At 49.1% G+C, this 23,448-nt stretch overlaps 1 long non-coding RNA gene across 1 annotated transcript in view; it reads left to right on the top strand.

Moving 5' to 3' along the window:
• The window catches only part of LOC147107890 (uncharacterized), a 420,818-nt gene that overhangs the window by 7,013 nt on the left and 390,357 nt on the right, over positions 1-23,448 (top strand). The gene's annotated exons all lie outside the window — the stretch shown is intronic.

The raw sequence follows: 23,448 nt of genomic DNA, 5'->3' as shown, positions 1-23,448 counted from the left end.
ACCAGTGAAGATGGAGCTAATGAATTTTATGCTTTGCTAGCCAGTTCCTCCCCAATGGTGTGGCTCACTCTAATAAAACAGGCATTAGAGTGTTGACCTGGCCTGTGGAAGGATTCTTCATAAAGCTGCAATAGAGTTTTCAAAATAACAACAGAAAATGCTGGAAAAACTCAGCAGGCCAGGCAACATCCGTGGAGAGAAATTAGAGTCGACGTTTTGGGTCAAACCCTTTTTCAAAACAGGATAATTGGTTTTGAAAAAGGGTTCACCCGAAACGTTGACTCTAATTTCTCTCCACGGATGTTGCCTGGCCTGCTGATTTTTTCCAGCATTTTCTGTTGTTATTTCGGATTTCCAGCATCTGCAGTATTTTGCTATCGTAATAGAGTTTTCAATATTGGTTGTAAAGGTTCACTTCTTTTCAGCCTTGGATGTTATTGTCACCTGCTATTTTCTTTCATTGTCAATACCAATTGGCAATTTTTTTTTGCATTGAAAGATCCCACTAACAGCAATGTGGTAAGGACCAGATAATCTGTTTTAGTGATGCTGGTTAAGGGATAAATATTGGCCCCAGGACACCTCCCCTGCTCTTCTTCGAAATAGTGCCGTGGGATCTTTAACGTCCACCTGAGTGGGCAGACGGGGCCTCGGTTTAACGTCTAAAGGGGAAGACGGCACCTCCGACAGTGCAGCACTCCCTCAGCACTAGTACTTGGAGAGTCAACCTGGATTTTGTGCTCAAGTCTCTGGAGTGGGACTATGAACCCACAACCTTCTGACTCAATAGGCGGGAGAGTGCGACCCACTGAGCCACAGCCGACACCTACTTTGACTGACTGTACAATGGTACAATCGTACTGTAGCTTAAATGAGTAAATTTGATTACCAGAACCTTCTGCCCATCACTACCCGCTGTACCATCTAACCGTTTGCATAAAACAAAACTCATCAGCGACAGAATTAAAAATATTTCAAAGGAAGAAAGTAATACTAGACCTGAGAGAGAGAGAGGGAAATCAAAGCTAACAACAGATTCAGCTGGGACTTTGATGTTGGGTTAGGTTTACCGAGTGCACTCAAAATAGAGTGTTAAAGATAGAAGAGGTGCTAAGGCCTGTCAAAGGCTTCTCAGAGACAGAAGGGTCAATAGATTAAAGATCTAAAAATAAACTCCACAACCTTACTTGCATGGAATCATCAAGTTGCCGCTTTGTTTTTTTTTTGTCGAGAAACCTAGGTGAGAGGCGAAAAGGTCAAAGTGTGCAGTGCTGGACATCTCTGAGGTTGGAGATTCGAAGAAAGATAAGGTGACACCAAGCTCGGGTTTTACAGCCTTTGTAGATTGTAGGAGTACTGAGGCAGGGGTGGAGTTCCACAGGCTTGAGGTCCTCAAGTTTTTGCTGTGGCTCAGTGGATAGTACTCTTGCTATCTGAATCCATGAAGGCTGTGGGTTCAATTCCCTCTCCAGGGAACTTGAGCACACAATTTAGGTTAACATTCTGGTGCAGCACTGAGGGAGCACTGCACCATTGGAGATACTGTCTTTCAGATGAGACACTATACTGAGGCCCTCCTCTGCCCTCTCACGGCAGTATTTCGAAGAAGAGCAGGGAAGTTCTCCCTGATGTCCTGGCCAATATTTATCCCTCAATCAATATCACTAAAAGCAGATCATAAGAATTAGGAGCAGGAGTAGGCCATACAGCTCCTTCAAGCCTGCTCTGCCATTCAATAAGATCATGGCTGATCTTCAACCTTAACTCCACTTTCCCACCCCATCCCCATATCCCTAGAGTCCAAAAATCTATATATCTCAGCCTTGAATATGCTCAACAACTCAGCATCCACAGCCCTTTGTTCTCTGGGGGAGGGTTTAAACTAAAATGGCAGGGGGTTGGGAACCTGAGCGGGGAGACAGAGGAAAGGGAAACCAGGATAAAAGCAAAAGACAGGAAGGAGAAAAACAAAAGTGGCAGGCAGAGAAATCAAGGGTTTAAATCAAACATGGCCACAGTAAATAATAATTCTAAAAGATCTAAGAGCATTAAAAAAACAAGCCTGAAGGCTTTGTGTCTTAATGTGAGGAGCATTCGTAATAAGGTGGATGAATTAGCTGCGCAAATAGAGGTAAACAAATATGATATGATCGGGATTTTGGAAACATGGCTCCAGGGTGGCCAAGGCTGGGAACTCATCATTCAGGGGTATTCAATATTCAGGAAAGATAGGCAAAAAGGAAAAGGAGGTGGGGTAGCATTGCTGGTTAAAGAGGGGATTAACACAATTGAACGGAAGGATATTAGCTCTGATGATGTGGAATCTGTATGGGTAGAACTGAGAAATACCAAGGGGCAGAAAACGTTAGTGGGAGTGGTATATAGACCTCCAAACAGTAATGCGGAGGTCGGGGATGGCATTAAACGGGAAATTAGAGAAGCGTGCAATAAGGGCACAGCAGTTATCATGGGTGACTTTAATCTACATATAGATTGGGCTAACCAAATTAGTAACAATACTGTGGAGGAGGAATTCCTGGAGTGTATACAGGATGGTTTCCTGGACCAATATGTCGAGGAACCAACTAGAGATCAGGCCATCTTAGACTGGGTATTATGTATGAGAAAGGATTAATTAGCAATCTTGTTGTGCGAGGCCCCTTGTGTCAGAGCGATCATAATATGTTAGAATTCTTCATTAAGATGGAGAGTGAAATAGTTGCCTCAGAGACTAGGGTCCTGAATTTAAATAAAGGAGACTACGATGGTATGAGGTGCGAGTTGGGTAGGATTGATTGGGGAATGTCACTCAAAGGGTTGACGGTGGATGGGCAATGGCAAACATTCAAAGATCGCATGGATGAAGTACAAAATTTCTTCATCCCAGTTTGGCATAAAAATCAAACAAAAAAGGTGACTCAACCGTGGCTAACAAGGGAAATTAGGGATAGCATAAGATCCAAGGAGAGGACATATAAATAGGCCAGAAAAAGCAATAATCCTGAGGATTGGGAGCAGTTTAGGAATCAACAAAGGAGGACAAAGGGATTAATTAAGAGGGGGAAAATAGAATATGAGAGTAAGCTTGCAGGGAACATAAAAACTGACTGTAAAAGCTTTTATAGATATGTGAAGAGAAAAAGATTGGTGAAGTCAAGCGTAGGTCCCTTGCAGTCAGAATCAGGGGAATTTATAATGGGGAACAAAGAAATGGCAGACCAATTAAATACATACTTTGGTTCTGTCTTCACAAAGGAGGACACAAATAACCTCCCAAAGATGTCGGGGAACATAGGGTCTAATGAAAGGGAGGAACTGATAGAAATCAGTATTTGTAGAGAAATGGTGTTAGGGAAATTGATGGGATTGAGGGCTGATAAATCCCCAGGGCCTGAAAATCTACATCCTAGGTGATGGGCCTTCAATAACCACAAAACTAGAAGTTATAGACTTAAACAAATTGGCTTTTAATCACTAAGATCAGAGCTAACATCTCAACACGCCGACTGGTTCACAGGAATGAGTCATACAGATCCTGGGATCTTTATGTAAGAGAAGTCAGGGGCGGAGCCAAGAGCCAAGACCTGGAACCTCCCAGGTTAGTCGGGAAAGAGGAAGTGAAACTATACACAGTGGGGGAGGGTAATATACATGAGTGCAAAACGAATACAGGATCAAGACAAACAGATTTCATTACATTCACCCCTTCTATAGATTTAGTCCATCGGGGTGATGTTTCTTAAAAGTTGGTATAAGTGAGTCTGTCAGGAGGTTTTGCAGTTCTCAGTGATCGGCGCAAAGCCAGTTGGGGTGCCTCTAGGGGAGTGGATTCTGGTTCCTCCGCTGTCCGGGCCTCCGCAGTGTCTTCCAGGTTATCTGCAGTGTCCTCCAGGTTAAAGTTGGGTATTGATACCTCCGGGCGTCCTGTCTCTTTGTAGTGTAGGTCTTCCTCGGGTAGTCTCTCATCGTTCTCTCCGCTCCCCGAGGGAGCGAGGTCTTTTATGGAAACAGTGTCCTCTCGCCCGTCAGAGTATTCGATATAGGCATACTGAGGGTTTGCATGGAGGAGCTGTACCTTTTCCACAAGGGGGTCTGTTTTATGGCCTCTCACGTGCTTCCGCAATAGTACTGTCCCCGGAGACGTCAGCCACGCGGGTAGAGATATGCCCGAGGTGGATTTCCGGGGGAAAACGAACATCTTTTTGTGAGTGGTAGCGTTAGTGGCAGTACATAACAGAGACCTTATGGAGTGGAGCATGTCTGGGAGGACTTCCTGCCAGCGGGAGATCGGGAGGCCTTTTGACTTTAAGGCTAACGTGACAGCCTTCCAAACAGTAGCATTCTCCCTTTCCACTTGCCCATTACCCCAGGGGTTGTAGCTAGTGGTTCTGCTAGTGGCTATCCCCTTCGAGAGCAAGAACTGGCGCAGCTCGTCACTCATGAATGACGTCCCCCTATCGCTGTGTATGTAGTTCGGCATGCCAAACATGCAGAATAGATTACAGAGACACTTGATGACCGTGGCACTGGTCATGTCTGGGCAGGGAATGGCGAAGGGGAAGCGGGAATATTCATCAATGATATTGAGGAAGTATACGTTATGGTCGGCAGAGGGAAGGGGTCCCTTGAAGTCCAGACTTAGGCGCTCAAATGGCCGTGTGGCTTTGATAAGGTGTGCACGGTCAGGCCTGTAGAAACGAGGCTTGCATTCCGCACAGATGCGGCAGGCTCTGGTCATTGCCCTGACCTCCTCGATGGAGTGGGGCAGATTGCGGGACTTTATAAAATGGTATAGTCGGGTGACCCCTGGGTGACAGAGGTCGTTGTGGAGACCCTGTAATTTGTCCGTATGAATGCTGGCACACATTCCCTGCGATAGGGCGTCTGGGGGTTCATTAAGGGCTCCCGGCCTATACATAATATCATAGTCGAACGTGGATAGTTCGATCCTCCATCTGAGTATTTTGTCATTCTTGATTTTCCCCCTTTGTTTGTTATTAAACATGAAAGCCACCGACTGCTGGTCGGTGAGCAGGGTGAAACGTTTGCCGGCTAGGTAGTGTCTCCAGTGCCGCACTGCCTCCACTATAGCCTGTGCCTCCTTCTCGACAGAAGAGTGTCTGATTTCAGGTCCCTGAAGGGTTCGGGAGAAGAAGGCCACAGGTCTCCCAGCCTGATTGAGGGTCGCAGCTAAGGCAAAGTCTGACGCATCGCTTTCAACTTGAAAGGGAATGCATTCGTCCACTGCACACACTGCAGCCCTTTCAATGTCCTGTTTCATACTGGTGAAAGCCTCCCGAGCTTCAGCTGATAGTGGGAAGGACGTCGATTTAATGAGGGGTCGGGCCTTATCAGAGTAATTGGGCACCCATTGGGCATAATACGAAAAAAATCCCAGGCACCTTTTTAAAGCTTTGGGATTGTGTGGCAGGGGCAGTTCCTTTAGGGGGCGTAATCGGTCAGGGTCCGGTCCAATTACCCCATCTTCCACCACACAGCCGAGGATACAGAGACGGGTTGTGTTGAAGACACATTTGTCTTCGTTGTAGGTTAGATTCAGCTTTAGGGCAGTTTTAAAAAATCTCGCAAGATTTAGACCGTGGTCTTGCTGGTTGTGCCCGCAGATAGTGACATTGTCCAGATAGGGGTAGGTAGCTTGTAGTTTATTCTCGTCAACCATGCGGTCCATCTCACGTTGGAAGACCGAGACCCCATTTGTTACTCCGAAGGGCACTCTGAGAAAATGGTAGAGGCGCCCGTTCGCCTCGAAGGCGGTGTATGGGCGGTCCTCCGTTCTAATGGGGAGCTGGTGATACGCGGATTTGAGGTCGATAGTCGAGAAGACTCGGTATTGCGCAATCTGGTTGACCATTTCTGATATGCGGGGTAAAGGGTAGGCGTCCAGCTGGGTATAAATATTAACAGTCTGGCTGTAGTCAATTACCATCCGTTTCTTTTCGTTATTTTTAACTATGACTACTTGGGCACGCCACGGGCTGGTACTGCATTCAATAATGCCTTCCCGCAGGAGTCTGTCCACTTCCGCCTTGATAAAGTGTCTGTCTTCCAGACTGTACCGTCTACTTTTGGTCGCTATGGGCCTACAGTTCGGAGCGAGACTAGCGAATAAAGAGGGTGGGCTGATTTTTAAGGTTGATAGGCCACAGACTGTGAGTGGCGGCTGGGACCCGCCATATGCTAGCGTGACACTTTCGTGGTGGCACTGGAAGTCCAGGCCCAAGATTACATTAACACAGAGTTCTGGCATCACGAGGAGTTTAAAATCCTTGTAGTCCGTGCCTTTTACAGTCAGTGTTACCACATAGTAGCCCAAAATGTCCGAAGTGTGGGGCTTAGCAGCCATAGCAATTCTGCTCCATGTAGGGGTTACCGTTAATGAGTGCCGCCATACCAGGCTAGGGTGGATAAAACTCTCGGTACTCCCACAGTCAATTAAACATTTCGTTAAATTCCCATTTACCTGTATGTCCATCATGGATTTTGTCAACGGGTGTGGCCTGGATTGATCCACCGTGATCGAAGCCACTGTTGGGCCCTGGGCGGCCGTTGAGTCGGGAAAAGATGGCGGATCCCAAGATGGCGGCCCGCACGGCACGCACGAGGCAGTGACGGAGTTGGAAATCGGATTCCCCCTGCAGACTTTGCTAAAATGCCCCTTTTTCTTACATTTGAAGCATGTAGCGTCCTTCGCTGGGCATCTTTGTCTGGGGTGCTTGGCCTGGCCGCAGAAGTAGCATTTCAGGCCTTGAGACATTGCCGCTGTAGTAGGACTCCTGGGTGAACTTCTGTGTGGGGACTCCGGTGGCGTAGAGCTGGTCTGAGACCTGGATGGGGAAGATGGCTGATTCCAAGATGGCGGCCCCCTCGGTGAGGGCCGCATGGCCGGAAGAATAAGAGTCAGAGTTTTTCTGGGCCATGTCCAGCGATCGCGCAGCGGCCACTGCCTTTTTAAAGTCCAGGACCTCCTTCTCCAGCAGTCTCTGCCGGACATAATTCGATTTGAGGCCCGTGATGAAGGAATCGCGGACCAATTCGTCAGAGTACGCGTTGGCCATCACGGCCTTGCAGTTACAGTCCCGGACCAGGTCCTTTAGGCCCTGTAAGAAATCGTCCATTGATTCCTCTGGTCGCTGCCTGCGTGTAGCCAGCAGATGTCTGGCGTACACTTCGTTTACCGGCCTCTGGTATTGGGCCTTCAGGATAGTGATGGCCTCTGTGTAAGAGGTGGCGTCCCGGATGAACGAATAAATCCGATGACTTACGCAAGTAGTCAGTAGACTCAGTTTATCTACCTCGCTAGCGGATGAGGCCCCCGCGAAGAGTTCGAAGCATTTGAGCCAGTGTCCAAATTGATTTGATGCCTCAGCAGAATGTGGGTCCAAGTCCAGACGCTCTGGTTTTAGGATTTGATCCATCCTAGTATTCTTTAGTGATTAAAATTGATGGGCCTTCAATAACCACAAAACTAGAAGTTATAGACTTAAACAAGTTGGCTTTTAATCACTAAGATCAGAGCTAACATCTCAACACGCCGACTGGTTCACAGGAATGAGTCATACAGATCCTGGGATCTTTATGTAAGAGAAGTCGGGGCGGAGCCAAGAGCCAAGACCTGGAACCTCCCAGGTTAGTCGGGAAAGAGGAAGTGAAACTATACACAGTGGGGGAGGGTAATATACATGAGTGCAAAACGAATACAGGATCAAGACAAACAGATTTCATTACACTAGGGTACTTAAGGAAGTGGCTCTAGAAATAGTAGATGTATTGCTGGTCATCTTCCAAAATTCGATAGACTCTGGAACAGTACCCATGGATTGGCGGGTAGCTAATGTTACCCCACTGTTCAAAAAGGGTGGTAGAGAGAAAACGGGGAATTACAGACCGGTAAGCCTGACATCGGTAGTGGGGAAAATGCTAGAGTCCATTATAAAGGAGGCTTTCAGAAGGGAGATTGAGATCATACAATGGCAACATGTTCCCGTAAAGGTCAAGGGTGGTTCCAAAAACCACAGGGAACCTTGGATGTCAGGGGATATACGAGAATGGATTAGGAAAAAAAGGAGGGCTTTTGGCAGATACAAAAGGCTAAAGACGGAGGAAGCCCTAGGGGAGTACAAAAAGTGCAGGGGGATACTTAAAAAAGAAATTAGGAGATCAAGGAGGGGCCATGAAATAACACTGGCGAGCAAAATAAAGGAAAATCCTAAGATGTTTTATAAGTATATTAAGGGTAAGAGGATAACTAGGGAAAAAATAGGGCCCATTAGGGACAAAAGTGGCAATCTGTGTGTGGAGCCGGAAGATGTAGGAGGGGTTCTAAATGAATTTTTTGCATCTGTTTTCACTATGGAGGAGGACGATGTAGACATAGAAATAGGGCGGGGGGACTGTGATATGCTCGAACATATTAACATCGAGAGGGAGGAGGTATTGGCGGTTTTAGCAGGCCTAAAAATGGATAAATCCCCAGGCCCGGATGAAATGTATCCCAGGCTGCTGTGTGAGGCAAAGGAAGAGATTGCGGGGGCTCTAACACATATATTCAGTACCTCTCTGGCCACAGGGGATGTGCCAGAGGACTGGAGAACCGCTAATGTAGTACCATTATTCAAGAAGGGAAGCAGGGAAAAACCGGGGAACTACAGGCCAGTGAGCCTAACATCAGTGGTAGGAAAATTATTGGAAAAAATTCTGAGGGACAAAATTAGTCTCCACTTGGAGAGACAAGGATTAATCAGGGATAGTCAACATGGCTTTGTCAAGGGAAGATCATGTCTGACTAATTTGATTGAATTTTTTGAGGGGGTGACTAGGTGTGTGGATGAGGGTAACGCAGTGGATGTGGTATACATGGATTTCAGTAAGGCCTTTGATAAAGTCCCGCACAGGAGACTGGTCAAGAAGGTAAGAGCCCATGGAATCCAGGGTGCCTTGGCACATTGGATACAAAACTGGCTTAGTGGCAGAAGGCAGAGGGTGATGGTCGAAGGTTGTTTTTGTGACTGGAAGCCTGTGGCCAGTGGGGTGCCACAGGGAGCGGTGCTGGGTCCCTTGCTGTTTGTGGTCTACATTAATGACTTGGATATGAATGTAAAAGGTATGATCAGTAAGTTCGCGGATGATACAAAAATTGGTAGGGTGGTAAATAGCGAGGAGGGTAGCCTCAGTCTGCAGGACGATATAGATGGGTTGGTCAGATGGGCGGAACAGTGGCAAATGGAATTTAACCCGGAAAAGTGCGAGGTGATGCACTTTGGGGGGACTAACAAGGCAAGGGAATACACAATGAATGGTAAGACCCTAGGCAAGACGGAGGTGCAGAGGGATCTGGGTGTGCAAGTACACAGATCCCTGAAGGCGGCGGAACAGGTGGATAAGGTGGTAAAAAAGGCATATGGGATACTTGCCTTCATTAGCCGAGGCATAGAATATAAGAGCAAGGAGGTTATGATGGAGCTGTATAAAACATTGGTTAGGCCACAGCTGGAATACTGTGTGCAGTTCTGGTCGCCACACTACAGGAAGGATGTGATCGCTTTGGAGAGGGTGCACAGGAGATTCACCAGGATGTTACCAGGGCTGGAGCGCTTCAGCTATGAAGAAAGACTGGGCAGATTGGGTTTGTTTTCCTTGGAGCAGAGGAGGCTGAGGGGGGACATGATTGAGGTGTACAAAATTATGAGGGGCATAGATAGGATGGATACTGAGGAGCTTTTTCCCTTAGTAGAAGGGTCAATAACTAGGGGGCATAGATTCAAGGTAAAGGGCGGGAGGTTTAGAGGGGATTTGAGAAAGAACTTTTTCACCCAGAGGGTGGTTGGAGTCTGGAACTCACTGCCTGAAAGGGTTGTGGAGGCAGGAACCCTCACAACATTGAAGAAGCATTTGGATGAGCTCTTGAAATGCCATAACATACAAGGCTACGGACCAAATGCTGGAATATGGGATTAGATTAGACAGGGCTTGATGGCCGGCACGGACACGATGGGCCGAAGGGCCTCTATCCGTGCTGTATAACTCTATGACTCTATGACTCTATGATGTAATAACAGAGCACTTGGAAAAAAGTGACCGGATCAGAAAAAGTCAACATGTATGTACAAAAGGTAAATCGTGCTTGACTAATCTACTGGAATTTTTTGAGGATGTAACTGGTAAAATAGATAAGGGAGAACCAGTGGATGTGGTGTATTTGGATTTTCAAAAGGCTTTCGATAAGGTCCCGCATAAGAGGTTAGCGTGTAAAATTAAGGCACATGGGATTGGGGGCAAGGTATTGACTTGGATAGAGAACTGGTTGGTTGGCAGACAGAAAGCAAAGAGTTGGAATAACGGCTCTTTTTCCGAGTGGCAGGCAGTGACTAGTGGGGTACCGCAGGGATCGGTCCTTGGACCCCAGCTATTCACAATATATATTAATGATCTGGACGAGGGAACTAGATGTAATATCTCCAAGTTTGCAGATGACACAAAGCTAGGTGGGCGTGTGTGCTGTGAGGAGGATGCTGAGAAACTCCAGTATGATTTGGACAGGTTGGGTGATTGGGCAGAAGCATGGCAGATGCAATATAACATGGATAAATGCGAGGTTATCCACTTTGGTGGCAAAAACAAGAAGGCAGATTATTATCTGAATGGCAATAGATTGGGAGAAGGGGAAGTGCAACGAGACCTGGGCGTCCTTGTGCACCAGTCGCTGAAGGTAAGCATGCAGGTGCAGCAGGCGGTTAAGAAGGCAAATGGTATGTTGGCCTTCGTAGCGAGAGGGTTTGAGTACAGGAACAAAGATGTCTTGCTTCAGTTGTACAGGGCCTTGGTGAGACCACATCTTGAGTATTGTGTGCAGTTTTGGTCGCCTTATCTGAGGAAGGATGTTCTTGCCATGGAAGGAGTGCAGCGAAGATTCACCAGGCTGATACCTGGGATGGCAGAAATGACGTATGAGGAGAGATTGGGTCGATTGGGCTTGTACTCGCTGGAGTTTAGAAGAATGAGAGGGGATCTCATCGAAACTTATAAAATTCTAACAGGACTAGACAGACTAGATGCTGGAAGGATGTTCCCGATGGTCTGGGAGTCCAGAACCAGGGGTCACAGTCTAAGGATAAGGGGTAAGCCATTTAGGACAGAGATGAGGAGGAATTTCTTCACCCAGAGAGTGGTGAACCTGTGGAATTCTCTACCAAAGAAGGCAGTAGAGGCCAATTCATTAAATATATTCAAGAAGGAGTTGGATATATTTCTTAAGGCTAAAGGGATCAAGGGATATGGAGAGAAGGCAGGAACAGGGTACTGAATTTGGATGATCAGCCATGATCTCATTGAATGGCGGAGCAGGCTCGAGGGGTCGAATGGCCTACTCCTGCTCCTATCTTCTATGTTTCTATGTAGAGAATTCCAAAGATTCACAACCCTCTGAGTGAAGAAATTCCGCCTCATCACAGTCTAAAATGGCCAGCCCCTTATCCTGAGACTGTGCCCCCTAGTTCTAGACTCTTCAGCCAGGGGAAACAACCTCTCAGCATCTACCCTGTCAATCCCCCTCAGTACCTTTTATGTTTCAATTAGATCACCTCTCATTCTTCTAAACTCCAGCGTGTATAGTCCCAATCGATTCAATCTCTCCTCATAGGACAACCGTTTCATCCCAGGGATCAATCTAGTGAACCTTCGTTGCACCGCCTCTAAGGCAAGTATATCCTTCCTCAGGTAAGGAGACCAAAACTGTGCCCAGTACTCCAGGTGTAGTCTCACCAAGGCCCTGTACAATTGTAGCAAGACTTCCTTTCTCTTGTACTTCAACCCCCTTGCAATAAAGGCCAACATGCCATTTCCCTTCCTAATTGCTTGCTGTACCTTCATGCTAGCTTTCTGTGTTTCCTGTTATTTAGTCATTTTCACATTGCTGTTTGTGGGATCTTGCAGTGCACAAATTGGCTGTCACATTTCCTACATTACAACAGTGATTACACTTGAAAAGTACTTCATTGGCTGTAAAGGGCTTTGGGATGTCCTGAAGTCATGAAAGGGGCGGTGTATAAATGCAAGTCTTTCTTCTCCGGGTAAGAGTAAGTTAGAGTCAGAAGACAATGTGACAAGTCTTGGTTTCAACGCGGGGAGGAGGAAGAGCATGTGGAGAAAGTTTATTCGGAGGTCAGGCGGAACAGAAATTAAAGTTCGGAGGAGCACTGACCACAGTAGAATCAATTAGACAGAAAAAATATCACAGATCTAGCATTTGGAAGCTAGAAGTGAAAAAAGGGATGCTCTGGCGGGTAAGCAGATTTCCCAATGTATTCTGTGCAGGATTGTAAATGTCGCACAGCTCATGGACTTTCAATCACATAACGGGTCAGAATTTGCTGGCAAAATAACAGGGCGTTTAATGGCGCTTGCTGTTATTAATGTATAAATCGTCCAGAAATCTGTGGCGTGGAAGAGATAAGCTGTGAGTTGTGAATCTGAAGCTACACTAGAATATCAGATGTAAACAGCCCACTTGCATTTGCCTCTGTCTAAAACACATCACTCAGCCATTTGGGTCTAAACTGCACCCATATTAGAAAATCTACATCTGGGCCTTCATGGATCTATAATCTGTGCAGGGGCAGGATTTAGAAAATCTACTTGCTCCAATTGCTCCTGCTCATCCTTATCCTCTTCCTCCTCCGCTATTTCTGCATCAGGGCTGCCTCTTCATCCTGCCTTATGATGCCTCCTCTTTGAAGTGTCAAGGGTATTAAGGGTTACGGAGCCAAGGCAGGTAGGTGGAGTTAAGATACAGATCAGCCATGATCTGATTGAATGATGGTATAGACTCAAGGGGCTGAATGGCCTACTTCTCTTATTAATGTCCCAATTATGCAACGTGCAGCAGTGTTATTTTGGAGACCTTTGCAAGACTACAGAGCTTGGGTGGCCCAAACAGTGCAATCTTTGCTCTGGCATGCCAATGGTGTGCGCCGCATTAATTTTAGACGAGGCACGTGCCTCACTGTCTTTCCATTCTACCGCTCTTTATGGGGTTTCTCAGTGAGGTCGTCAGCCAAGGTTGCAGAGGACAACCCTGATCTCCCAGCAGCTATCTACCCAACGTGCAATGGCAGCACCAATGACTGTTGTATACCAGTTACAGCAAAATATCTACAGCTTATTAAAAACCTACCAATGCTCCCTGTCCAAAAATCTTACTTTCCATGTTAACATTTTTAATGGAAAAATTCCACAGGATGATGTCAATAGTTTACCATCTTGATATGTTGACCCAATCAAGTCACTGAAGATGCTTTTTGGAGAAAAAAAATGTCCACCATTTTTTCTGAAATTTCTAACTTTCCAAAATAATTTTTTTTCAAACAACTTTAGAAATTACATATTCCATTATAACATGATTGAATTTACCCATTGAATTATCTTCTTTTGTCTCTTAATACATTCATTAAAGTTTTCCTTGAAGGCCTCAGCCTCTCTCAAAAGCCTGAGCTTCGACTGGTTAGTTTTTACCTCGGCCGTTGTCCAGAGCTTTCACTCATATCCCTGCATTCTGAGCATGAACAGGACGTTCCAACATGCAATCAGTGAGGCAACAGGAGTTGAAGGGTCGAAGGGTGTGGCTTCTCATCCTGAGAGCGTTTGAGAGCTGAACGTCAAAGGTTCTAGGTAGGCAAGGGTGGCCTTTATTTCAAGTTATTAATAGACAGGTTAACAGCACCACATTCGAATCAAGAGCATGTGAACAGAAGTCCCTGTATTCATGGTTTCTTTGTTCATGGTTAGGAAGGAAAGCAAAAAGGGGTCATTTTGACTTTGGGTGATTAGTGCAATAGAGGGCTTTAAAATGACGTGTCAGTTGTGGCTCAGTGGGTAGGACTCTTGCCTCTGAGTCAAGAAGGTTGTGGGTTCAAGTTCCACTCCAGAGATTTGAGCACAAAAATTTAGTCAGAGGTGCCATCTTTCGGATGAGATGTTAAACCAAGGCCCTGTCTGCCCTCTCAGGTGGATGTAAAAGATCCCATGGCACTATTTCGAAGAAGAGCAGGGGTGAGTTCTCCCCAGCGTCCTGACCAATATTTGTCCCTCAACCAACATCACTGATACAGATTATCTGGCCATTGTCACATTGCTGTTTGTGGGAGCTTGCTGAGCGCAAATTGGCTGCTGCATTTCCTACATTACAACAGTGACTACACTTCAAAAGTACTTCATTGGCTGTGAAGTGCTTTGGGATGCCATGAAATGTAAGTCTTTCTTTTTTTATGATGGGGTTTGACAGGGTAGACGTAGAGAAGATGGCCTAGAAATTCAGTAAGGCGCTGCAAGCTTTGCGCCCAGTTACCGCCTAAAGAGGGCTTCTGCGCCAGTAGAGGAGGTTGCGCTGATATTGAGCTCGGCGGTAATGGCGGCGGTAGCCGGTAGCGCTGCGGCGGCACCGATGACGTCATCGGTGTGCGCAGTGCCCCGTTTCCGCCCCGATGCCGGCCCGACGCCCATATTCAGTTGCTGCCGCCTCCTCCGTGGCGGCCGCTACTAACATCCGGAGACCAGGGCCTTACTGCAGCCTTAGTGGGGCGCATAAAGGTGGAGGTGCGGCCGGCCGCTTTTTCGGCGGCCGCCTGCCCGCACCTCCTTCCCCGGCCTCCTCCACCACCCGCCCCCCGCGGCATTGCCGGCTGATTTCCGCGAGCCCGGCACTTCTCCGTGGTGCCGGGCTCATTTGCCGGCACAATCCAGCGGCGATCTCCCTGTTGCAGGCACCTCCACCTTAAGAGAAGGAGGAGGCCTGCAGTACCGCAGCCTGCCGCACCGCATCGGGTGGCGCAGCTGCACTTAGAGCGCTGAAATTCAGTTTCAGCGCCCCAAGCGGGGGCGGGCACACCCTGGAATAGCGCCCGGTTCCGACTTGGGCCGCAAAAAGTGAATATCTGACGGTCGCACATGGCTCCGCGCCCAGCGCTAACTTTTGGCCGTTAGCCAGCTGGCGGGGCCATAGTGAATTTCTAGGCCGATGAATCTACTTGTGGGGGAGTCCAGAACTCATAAATATAAGATAGTCACTAATAAATCCAATAAGGAATTCAGGAGAAATTTCTTTACCCAAAGAATAGTTAGAATGTGGAACTCACTCGCACATGGAGTAGTTGAAGTGAATAGTATAGATACATTTGAGGTGAAGCTAGATAAACACATGAGGGAGAAAAGAATAGAAGGATATGCTGATAGGGTGAGATGAAGAGAGGTTGGAGGAGTCTCATGTGGAGCATAAAGCCTGGCATTGACCCGTTGGGGCGAATGGCCTGTTTATGCGCAGTAAATGTTATGTAATTCTATGTAAAACGGGCGATATTGATTCAGCCACATGTTATACATCTCTTCCGATTTCAATCTCCAGTGAAGTCAATGGAAATAAAAATCATGAGAGTTGTGTAATGGGCGGCTGAATAGATATCGATATCGGGCTAGAAATTCGTTATAGCCAAGGAATGGGCAGTGTTTAGATTAAAAATGGTGAATTAGCGCTAGGGGAAAATTGTCTAGACTGCACACAAAATTCGTCCTCACGCCTCATTAAAATGATTGGAGCCATAAATCTAGTATAAAAACCCAAGCTCATTGGTGCTGCACTGAAAAGATGGATCAATATCGGGCATAGTCTAAATGTAAGTAATAATTGCCACAAGCTTTTTTCACTGCTTAAATGGGAGGTCCTTTGATGCTGCATCACCTCATTCTTAGCATTTTTTGGCTGTGCAGCTGCCTCAACAATCATAAGAAGGAGGACAAGGACAAGGAGAGGGAGCACTTATTTACAAATCCTGATGGCAGATTGCCGCCCCATGGAGAGAGCCCGCAGGTTTTCCCATGAAGCTTTGGAGGCATTGGTTTTAGCGGTGGAAAGAAGGAGGCCGGTCCTGTACCCACCAACTGGCAGGAGGCCCTCACCACAAGTCTGTCATATTATGTGGAGGGAGGTGGCACACCACCTCATGGACAACACTGTGGTCCCCAGATACACACCCAGTGCAGGAATAATTTTAACAAGCTCACACAGGTGGGCAGGGTGAGTGAAGGCGTCAACAAATGCTACATACCACCATCTGTACCACAAGCTTCACACACTGTTTAATGCATCACACCCCCAGCAGTCACCCACCAACAATCTCTACCTACCAACACTCACACCCACATCTCACACTTTGCCCACAATGATAGCTATTCAACTATGGCAGGCACAAGTGTCATTAGTTATTAGAATGCATGTGATAACTGTGATATGTTTATGCATAAATGTATTCATAGAGTTTGGAATATTTTGTGGTCGCTCTCATTTCACCTTTGCGCCCAGGAGGACGCTGTGATATGGCATGATGCAGAGATGGTATGATGGGGATGTGGTGAGCAATGGGGACCTGGGGTTTCATTCATTCAAATCAGAGTCTAATGAGCCAGTCACGGACCACCCATCCAGAAACCCGATTGTTTGGCTCCCTCCTCATTCCCTCCTGTTCCTTGTCTTCTTCCTCCTTGTCGTCTTCTTCCACCTTGTCTTCTTCCTCCTCATCTTCTTCCTCCTCTCTCTGTGCACATAAGGACTTGTTCCCATCTTCCTCGTTGCCTCCACTCCCTCCGCTGTAGGGTGAGGTGGACTGCCAGTACAGCCCACATGACTTTTAGCAAGTGTTATAGGTTGAATCTTTCAAGAATAAATTTTGTACTTTTCTACTTGCCACAACACTCCTGATACCAAAGAAACTTCAAATCACTAAAAAAAAAACTTGCAGTATCAGGAACTAACACACAGGCACTGAAACTTCACTAACCTGTCAGGGGCGAGTGATTGGGGCTGATCCCGTTAAATAACATCCCTGGAGCCGGCTTCCTGGTACTGCGTGCCAGCTCTCCCTGTCGCTGTTAACTCCAGGCGGTGAGGTAAGTGGCGAGAAGCAATTTGGCAGATTGGGCATTCAGTTACACCCTCACTGACATCATGATCTCCATGGCGTTGAGGTCCCGGTGATCGCTCTTGCCGGCAGCGCTAAGGGGTGTCCCGATTTGGCGTGCGCTGCTGGAGTCGGCAGGAGCTGTCATTACAGCTCTCAATGACGCATTAGCGCCATCTACTGGCGCTAACGGGCAATGCTAAGGGGACAAATTTTTCCCCCATCATCTGTTTTGCACTATTGCCCAAAGCCAAAATTGTCCCCCAATGTGATTGTTTATAGAGAATGGAATGTTGTTTCTTGCTCCTGAAAATTCAATCATTCTTCTCAAACATTGAAACAGGGAGCCTTTGAACATTTTATGAAGTATCTTTTGTTTGTTTTTGGAAATGCGCGTTTATTAAGACTGTAAAAAATTGGCAAACCCGCTAACAGTGCATTAGATTTTCCATTTCTTTGCATGCCAGGAAATTGCACACCCTCAGCCCGTGAACTTTCTGCCCCGCAATGAAGCACAAAATGTAAGGCAGGAACATGAAGGGAAGATAAAGTGATGTGGGAGATGCCTGAGGGTGCAAAAGGAACTGCAGGCAGGTTGGGGGAGGAGGTTGATGGGCAGGCACCTGCTGGGGTTTGGTAACACAGCTTAAGGTGTCCAGTGTCAATTTTGGTCCTGTTCTCTTGTTCCCATTGTCTACCTATATTAATCCCTGCTTCCCCATCGTGCCATACTCTGCCACCCCCAATGCTCCAACCTCCCTTGCTAAGTCCTGATGGATTCTAGGATTCCCTTCCTAGACTCCCCTTCCACCCCCCCATTCCCAGATTCTGGGATCTCTTTCATTGTTCACGAGTCCCTAGACCGCATTGCTGCACCTCCCTGATCACAGAACTGCTCAATGCTCTCAGAACCTGAGGCTTCCTCCTCCTCATGCCCCAGATCCCAGGACCTGCTCAAGTGTTCCTGGAACACTGGGGCTCCCACTCCAGAGATCCCAGACCCTGGGAACCCCCCCCCCGCCCCTCCAAAGAACTGCCTAGACCTGAGCCCTTATCTCAAAATTGTCAGACTGTGTTCCCCTTTTCGTGATCCTAGATCTCAGGGCTGCCCCCAAAGTTAGATGCTGAGAGGCTGTTTCCCCATCTAGAACTTAGGGGTCACAGTCTCAGAATAAGGGGTCGGCCATTTAGGACTGAGATGAGGAGAAGTTTCTTCACTCAGAGGGTGGTGAATCTTTGGAATTCTCTACCCCAGAGGGCTGTGGAGGCTCAGTTGTTGAGTATATTCAAGACTGAGATCGATAGATTTTTAGACACTAAGGGAACCAAGTGATATGGGATCGGGCAGGAAAGTGTGGAGGTAGAAGATCAGCCATGATCTTATTGAATGGGGGAGCAGGCTCGAGGGGCCGAATGGCCTACTCCTGCTCCTAAATCTCATGCTTCTTATAAAGTTGCTAATACAACTTGCCATAACAACCACACTCTTATAAAACCTCCAATTCACAATGAGCAATGCCTCGGGAGATCTGCTAGTGCTTTTGAAAAAAATTAATTGATTTTTTAAAGAAAATTTCTTCCCTCCCCTATCCCGAGCCCACGCATGCCGGGCAGTTTTGGTGACCCCACTGATGGGGACAGCCACTCCCTCACCCACCCCAAGCTCGATATGCCCAGCTTGTGGGATTTAGCAAGCCTGAGCCATCTAACAAGGTGGCCTGAAGTCATTGCCTCGTTACAGTGAATGAGTGGTCCAGGGTTGCCTTTCCATCGGTAACATCACAGAGAGGCCTTGTTTTTTAGTAGGAGTGTACTTTGGACAAAAAGTTCTTCCTCTGTATTAAATGATTTTCTTTTGCCTGGAACGCACGGCCTGAAAAGTCAGTGGAAGCAGATTCAATAGTAACTTTCAAAAGGGATTTGGAGAAATACTTGAAGGGAAAAATTTGCAGAGCTATGGAGAAAGAATAGGGGAGTGGGAATAATTGGATAGCTCTTTCAAAGAACCAGCACAGACATGATGGGCTGAATAGCCGTCTCCTGTGCTGTATCATTTTATGATTCTATGGCCCGGATCAGCGGCAAAGGCGCAGCGCTCGCCGTTCACTGCACTGACAGCTGCTCACAGAGTTTTCGCGACCTATTAAACGGAGACTTGCTGTCATCGGGCGTCTGATCCAGCGTGGCGGCCTCTACAGGGCATTTGTGGCATGTGTGAGCAGGCCAAGCAACAGTGGGGCTCTTCAACCAATCGGACTGAAGAATCCTCACTGAGACACGCAAAGTCTAAACCAGGAAGTATAAACCAGGAATTATAAATGAGGTTTAATTCATGTACAGAAAGCGAAGTAAAGATTGGGAAAGAAAGATGGGATTAAGCGAGAGAGATAAAAGAGACAGACAGAAAAGGTTTAAAAAAAAATTAATTCTGTGCTGATAGCCTCACCATTATTCTCAACACAAATCCGGGCCTGTCTCCCTGTAAAGTGAGCGTTGGTCTCTATTTGGTGTTTGGGTACAAAATATTTTGAGAGGATATTTCTTGTACCTGTGTGTCTTGTTAAGCCTTCGAAGGAACACATTAAGAATGAGCTGATGAGTTTGGGCAGTCATAGGAACATAGGAACAGGAGGAGGCCATTCAATTAGATCATTGCTGATCTGTATCTTAACTCAATCTACCTGCCTTGGTTCCATAATCCTTAATACCCTTTTGCCTAACAAAAATCTATTAATCACAGTCTTGAAATTTCAAATTGACCCCCGGCCTCAACAGCTTTTTGGGGGAGAGAGTTCCAGATTTCCACCACCCTTTGTGTGAAGAAGTGCTTCCTGACATCACCCCTGAACAGTTTGGCTCTAATTTTAAGGTTTTGCCCCCTTGTTCTGGACTCCCCCCACCCGAGGAAATAGTTTCTCTCGATCTAACCTATCGAATCCTTTAATCATCTTAAACACCTCAATTAGATCACCCCTTAATCTTCTATTCTCAAGGGAATACAAGCAACCTGTCCTCATAATTTAACCCTTTTAGCTCTCAACCGCAGTTCTGAGCGGGCACGAGGGCCCAACACAGAATTGTTCCGAATGTGGCACTAGTTCTACTGAACTCCTGCTATGCTGCAGTTCTGTGGGTGCCAGCAACCCGCCATTAGTTCCCCCAAGAGCCCAGAGAATGAGCGTTGGCTAGGCTATTCAACTGTAGGGGGGGGTTCAGCTGAATCTGGGTAGCAATCTGAAGTTGGCACTCGGATATTTCCCCCTCTCCCAAGCCCAGAGGTGCTGAGGTCGATCTTAGCTAACTTAGCAGAGACCCCAGTGGGGTTCTTGGCAGGAGCGCTGATGGGCGCCAACTTCGGTTCAATGTATTCCTGGAGGATTCATCACATGACCTCCCGCCTCCAACAGCTCCGCCCCCCCCGCACCCCCGCCATTGGTCGCCCAACATGTCCATCCTCGCTCCTCCCAACACGTCCATCCTAGCTCCTCCCAACACGTCCATCCTCGCTCCTCCCAACACGTCCATCCTCGCTCCTCCCAACACGTCCATCCTCGCTGTGCTCAACACATCCAAACTCGCTCCGCCCAACACGTCCATCCTCGCTCCGCCCAACACGTCCATCCTCGCTCCTCCCAACACGTCCATCCTCGCTGTGCCCAACACGTCCATCCTCGTTCCTCCCAACACGTCCATCCTCGCTCCTCCCAACACGTCCATCCTCGCTCCGCCCAACACGTCCATCCTCGCTCCTCCCAACACGTCCATCCTCGCTGTGCCCAACACGTCCATCCTCGTTCCTCCCAACACGTCCATCCTCGCTCCTCCCAACACGTCCATCCTCGCTCCGCCCAACACGTCCATCCTCGCTCCTCCCAACACGTCCATCCTCGCTCTGCCCAACACGTCCATCCTCGCTCCTCCCAACACGTCCATCCTCGCTCCTCCCAACACGTCCATCCTCGCTCCGCCCAACACGTCCATCCACGCTCCGCCCAACACGTCCATCCTCGCTCCTCCCAACACGTCCATCCTCGCTCCTCCCAACACGTCCATCCTCGCTCCGCCCAACACGTCCATCCTCGCTCCTCCCAACACGTCCATCCTCGCTCCGCCCAACACGTCCATCCTCGCTCCTCCCAACACGTCCATCCTCGCTCCTCCCAACACGTCCATCCTCGCTCCTCCCAACACGTCCATCCTCGCTCCTCCCAACACGTCCATCCTCGCTCCTCCCAACACGTCCATCCTCGCTCCGCCCAACACGTCCATCCTCGCTCCTCCCAACACGTCCATCCTCGCTCCGCCCAACACGTCCATCCTCGCTCCTCCCAACACGTCCATCCTCGCTCCTCCCAACACGTCCATCCTCGCTCCTCCCAACAGGTCCATCCTCGTTCCTCCCAACACGTCCATCCTCGCTCCTCCCAACACGTCCATCCTCGCTCCTCCCAACACGTTCATCCTCGCTCCACCCAACACGTCCATCCTCGCTCTGCCCAACACGTCCATCCTCGCTCCTCCCAACATGTCCATTCTCGCTCCGCCCAACACGTCCATCCTCGCTCCGCCCAACACGTCCATCCTCGCTCCTCCCAACACGTCCATCCTCGCTCCTCCCAACACGTCCACCCTCGCTCCTCCCAACACGTCCATCCTCGCTCCGCCCAACACGTCCATCCTCGCTCCTCCCAACACGTCCATCCTCGCTCCGCCCAACACGTCCATCCTCGCTCCGCCCAACACGTCCATCCTCGCTCCACCCAACACGTCCATCCTCGCTCCTCCCAACACGTCCATCCTCGCTGTGCCCAACACGTCCATCCTCGCTCCTCCCAACACGTCCATCCTCGCTCCTCCCAACACGTCCATCCTCACTCCTCCCAACACCTCCATCCTCGCTCCTCCCAAAACGTCCATCCTCGCTCCGCCCAACACGTCCATCCTCGCTCCTCCCAACACGTCCATCCTCGCTCCGCCCAACACGTCCATCCTCGCTCCTCCCAACACGTCCATCCTCGCTCCTCCCAACACGTCCATCCTCGCTCCTCCCAACAGGTCCATCCTCGCTCCTCCCAACACGTCCATCCTCGCTCCTCCCAACACGTCCATCCTCGCTCCTCCCAACACGTCCATCCTCGCTCCTCCCAACACGTCCATCCTCGCTGTGCCCAACACGTCCATCCTCGCTCCACCCAACACGTCCATCCTCGCTCCTCCCAACACGTCCATCCTCGCTCCTCCCAACACGTCCATCCTCGCTCCACCCAACACATCCATCCTCGCTCCTCCCAACACGTCCCTCCTTGCTCCTCCCAACACGTCCATCCTCGCTCCTCCCAACACGTCCATCCTCGCTGTGCCCAACACGTCCATCCTCGCTCGTCCCAACACGTCCATCCTCGCTCCTCCCAACACGTCCATCCTCGCTCCTCCCAACACGTCCATCCCCGCTGTGCCCAACACGTCCATCCTCGCTCCGCCCAACACGTCCATCCTCGCTCCTCCCAACACGTCCATCCTCGCTCCGCCCAACACGTCCATCCTCGCTCCGCCCAACACGTCCATCCTCGCTCCTCCCAACACGTCCATCCTCGCTCCGCCCAACACGTCCATCCTCGCTCCTCCCAACACGTCCATCCTCGCTCCGCCCAACACGTCCATCCTCGCTCCGCCCAACACGTCCATCCTCGCTCCTCCCAACACGCCCCTCCTCGCTCCTCCCAACACGTCCATCCTCGCTGTGCACAACACGTCCATCCTCACTCCTCCCAACACGCCCATCCTCGCTCCTCCCAACACGTCCATCCCCGCTCCGCCCAACGCGTCCATCCTCGCTCCTCCCAACACGTCCATCCTCGCTCCTCCCAACACGTCCATCCTCGCTCCTCCCAACACGTCCATCCTCGCTCCGCCCAACACGTCCATCCTCGCTGTGCCCAACACGTCCATCCTCGCTCCTCCCAACACGTCCCTCCTCGCTCCTCCCAACACGTCCATCCTCGCTCCTCCCAACACGTCCATCCTCGCTCCTCCCAACATGTCCATCCTCGCTCCGCCCAACACGTCCATCCTCGCTGTGCCCAACACGTCCATCCTCGCTCCTCCCAACACGTCCATCCTCGCTCCTCCCAACACGTCCATCCTCGCTCCTCCCAACACGTCCATCCTCGCTCCTCCCAACACGTCAATCCTCGCTCCTCCCAACACGTCCATCCTCGCTCCTCCCAACACGTCCATCCTCGCTCCTCCCAACACGTCCATCCTCGCTCCGCCCAACACGTCCACCCTCGCTCCTCCCAACACGTCCATCCTCGCTCCACCCAACACGTCCATCCTCGCTCCTCCCAACACGTCCATCCTCACTCCTCCCAACACGTCCATCCTCGCTCCGCCCAACACGTCCATCCTCGCTCCTCCCAACACGTCCATCCCCGCTGTGCCCAACACGTCCATCCTCGCTCCTCCCAACACGTCCATCCTCGCTCCT

Source organism: Somniosus microcephalus, chromosome 14 (genome assembly GCF_052327205.1).
Source record: "Somniosus microcephalus isolate GS21.2 chromosome 14, FLI_Smic_1.0, whole genome shotgun sequence".
Taxonomy (NCBI): domain Eukaryota; kingdom Metazoa; phylum Chordata; class Chondrichthyes; order Squaliformes; family Somniosidae; genus Somniosus; species Somniosus microcephalus.
This window is presented reverse-complemented; position numbering and strand designations above follow the sequence as displayed.